The following is a 4,164-nucleotide window of genomic DNA, read 5'->3' as shown; positions in this document are numbered from 1 at the left end:
ATGATCCAGAGATAATCATTTTAAACATTTAAAATTTATTTCTATTAATTATTGGCCTGAAAATTTAAAGGTCCCTGGTGATGACAATCTATTGGCTCAAAGACAAACAAGCAAACAAACAAACACTGCTCTTGAGTTCATTATGACTCGTAGTTATTGAGTGCATTGGGCATTGTAGGGCAGAGTAAAATTCATTTCCAGGGTTTCTGAGGCTATAAACCTTTACTGGATCAAGCCTCATCTTTCCCAGACAGTGGCTAGTGGTTTCAATCTGCTGATCTTGGGGTTAGCAGCCCAACACCTAGCCCACAGTGCCACCAGAGACCAGGGTTCCTGCATTGTGCACTACGATGACTCTGCTGTATTACAGAAGAGTCAATTACCGATGAAATATCAGGAGAGAAGTCGGTATACACAAAGAAGACATGGGCAGGTAATGAGAATTTGTGGAGAGACAAATAAGGACCAGGAGGCTGCACGCGTACCTTGAAGGAACTGAGTCGCATCACGGTGTCTGTAGAAGGGCAACTGTGGTCCAGTGGTAGCTTTCTCATCTTCAATGAAGGAGGGCCAGGGTGGCTTCCTGCCCAGCGACGATCACGGACTAGCAGTCCCATTGGCAAAGCTTGAGTGACACTAAGAAGCTGGACAGGTTTCAGCTACGATGCTCGGACTATGTGCAGCTATGATCAAACTATGATGTTGTAGGAAGAAAAGCCTGAAAATGTGCTTCCTAAAATCAGCCGGTAGAAACCCTGTGGGTCACAATGGTCTGGTCGTCTTGTGCATGGGTTTGTCAAGAATAGGGGCAGCTCACAGCAGCACACAAGCAATGAGAAAATAAAAGTTAAACGTGTGCCAAATGAAGCAGACGGTGGAAGCAGGGAGAACTCTGTACCACAGTATGGGAGGGTGGCACATTTGGGAAGGGAGATTTTGCATTTTGTACACATAAACTGGCTTAACTAAATAAAGCTGTATGGAAAAAGAAAGAAAGAAAAAAAAGCAACATTCATTTAAGGCATGCATTTGCTTTGCCCAGTGGTTTGTCTCAACCAGTGCCAATAATACTAGCTCTTAAAAGTTCACATTTTTTTCCCTCCATTTCTATCTGTTGCCCTTAGTGCATAGATGACTTACATTAGGGAATGTCAGGGTGTTTGTCTTCATGGTCAGTGTGAATTGGATTACAATTAGAGCAATTCTAACAGTGACTGCAACAGATCCATCCTATTGCCTAGAGGAGCTATGATCACTGAAAGAAGTCATGGAAATGGTACAAGGAGTAAGAACTTACACTGTGTGATGCACCTACGTTTTAATTTTATTATTCAAAAACTTAAGGTCATAGAGATTTGGAAAATCTGCTTTCTTTCGGCTGTACATTATGAGATTTTTCTCATGTCATTAAATTGTCTTCTAAACAAGATCTTAGTCTTCTAAACACATAGGATTCACCACATGGTTCACCCATTGGTTAACTGTTCACCTACTGTTGAATATATAAGCTGCTTATAACTCTTCTGTCTCATAGGATATGCCATACCAAGTATCATTGTATGATAAGTGTCTTTCTTTAATGAAACCCATTCCTAAATAAGTGGTATATGGACAGGCAACACATTAGGTGTTTTTGTGTTTAACAGCCTTTTGAAATACAATTTACCAATTACAATTAGTCTATGTAAAATATATAGTTCAATGACTTTTAGCATTTTGGAAGAGCTGTGCAACCATACCATAATGTAATTTTTAAACATTTCCATCACGCTAAAAATAAATTATATGCCTATTTATAGCTACTCTCTATCCAACTCTACCAATCCTAAGCAAATATTAATAAATTTTCTGTCTGTATAGATTTGCTTCTTTTCCGCCTTTCATATAAATAGACTCATCTAAAATGCATTACTTCCTGTGTGGCTTCTTTCACTAAGCATAATTACTTTTAATATTTTGTTGAGATTTGGATGCGAGTTTACTGACCATATTGGTTTTCCATTCAACAATTCATTCACATCTTGTTTTCTCACGTTGATTGTAATCCTCACAACGTAGCAGTTTTCTTCCCAGTGCTTTTCGTGTTCATTGTTACCATTTGGACTGCCTTCTTTTCTGTCCTTCTTGCCTTCTGCACTTTCTCCCTGAACAAATCCAGCCCTTTGGATTTTGTATAATTAGTTGTTTTAAGGACTGCTGCCTCCCTTGTATTGCTGTTTACCTTACTGGCCTGGCTGAAAGTTGGGAACAGGATGAGTTCATTCTTTTCAGGCCTGGACGGTGTCTAAGGGCCATTATCTCGGGGGTTCTCCTAGTGTCCATTAGACCAGAAAGATGCAATACTTAGGGCTTCCTGCTTTCAGTGTGCCCAGCAGTGGTAGCCTGGCATCATTGCCTCTGGTCTCAGGGTCAGAGAGATTAGTCCTTTGGACTAATGGTTTGACTTTGACTTTCTTTACTTGTTTTGCTCTGGGTGTGGACAGGCCCATAGTTATCTCTTAGATTGCCTTTCAAACATTTTTGTGGCCCTGAGAGGGCTTAGAATTTTTTCGCTTGCTTGGGCTGCGTATGTTGTTTCCATGGCTCTTTTTGTCTTCCAACACGAGGGTCCTGAGCCACTCCTTGAGGTCTAGCCACGCCTTCCCTCAAGGGATTTGGCAGGGCTGGAAAGTTTTCATTTCTTTGCCCCCTGTCTGCTCTATCATATTCATGGACATATTTACAGCACACATAAATACATATGGAGAAACATCCTCTGCCACACTTACATGTATTTGTGGGTGTAGTGCCATTTACTGGCACACATCTGGTCACCTTCTGTGTCTATGTATGTATCAACTCATAATTTTGTTATTACTGTAATTGCAACATTGGGTGTGTAACAGGATTTACCTTTGTTGCCTTTAGCTTGTGTGATCCTCCCGGGATATACCTTTGCCTTGATCAGTTTGCATTATATACTTATTGTATACTTCTTTTCCTTTCCTTTCATTCAATTAATATGCCTCCACCATCTAGATATTGATTTACTCTCTCTTCCCCCCTGCCCCTAACAAAAGGGAAGAATTATCAAGCACATTGCTGCCAAGCTGCTTTTGAATCATAGTGACCCTCTATAGGCTTTCTGAGTCTATGAATCTTTACAGAAACAGACAGCTTCAACTTTCTCATAAGAATTTGATGGTGGGTTTGAACAGCTGACCTTTCTGTTAGCAGGCCAATGCTTACCCAACAGCCCCTCAGGCTACTTAGCCTCTGGTTCCTAGTGAACTGGAAAGGATTTAGCTTTCTGTATAAACCTTTTCTTGACTTTTTACAATATGGACTCATACAATATTTGTCCTCATGATTGACTAATTTCAGGTCCTTTTGGTTCATCCACCTTATGAAGTGGTTCTCACATGCATCCTTATTTTTAACTTTGCATAGTATTTTCCACTGCATGAACATACTATAGTTTGTTTTGCATCCCCTGATGCTTGTTTCCCCAATTGTGGATAATGCTGTCATGAACATTGGTGTGCTTCTACCTATTTGTGTTACAGTTCTCAATTCTTCGGATCAACACTGGATTCCACTGATTTTGCTGGGGGTTTAGAATCCTCAGAACCTGTAAAAATGTTGTCTTCACATAGTATTTCTATTTCCAATTTTTGGAAGCCAACCATGTGCTAACATGCATCAGCTCTTTAGTTTCACACTGGATGTTAAAAAACTACCAACGGCCTATTAATAACACGCGCCGTTTTTTTTCCTTTCTTTCAGGTAATTTGACTAGGAAGCCACTGATGTGTCTCATTATCTGGTGTCAGGATTGATGACAGGTCTTGGGTGAGAGCCCACACTCCTCATATGCAACAGGATGTGTGGTGAGAGACTTTATTTAATATCAAGATGCAGGTTAGGTTTTCAGGATTTCTCTGTTCCTCCCAGCTGGAATACACAATATTGGAGCCTATGATCCTTGTTTTCTAAATGAGTACATCAGTCATAATGTGATTGTGCTAAATCTAATATTAATTGATAAAAGGATGAAAGACATCTATTTCTGATTTGCAACTGAAACCTAACAAAAGTCACTGCTGGTAATTAGCCTGGGATTTTAGAGAGTTAAACATAATTTTTAAAGAAGTCATCTTTTAAAGAGCCATGGATCAAAAGAAT

The sequence above is a fragment of the Echinops telfairi genome, unplaced genomic scaffold, assembly GCF_000313985.2.
Source record: "Echinops telfairi isolate 266 unplaced genomic scaffold, ASM31398v2 ScPeMD7_3533;HRSCAF=4204_0, whole genome shotgun sequence".
In the NCBI taxonomy this organism is placed as follows: Eukaryota; Metazoa; Chordata; class Mammalia; order Afrosoricida; family Tenrecidae; genus Echinops; species Echinops telfairi.
Note: the sequence above shows the minus strand (reverse complement) of the source record.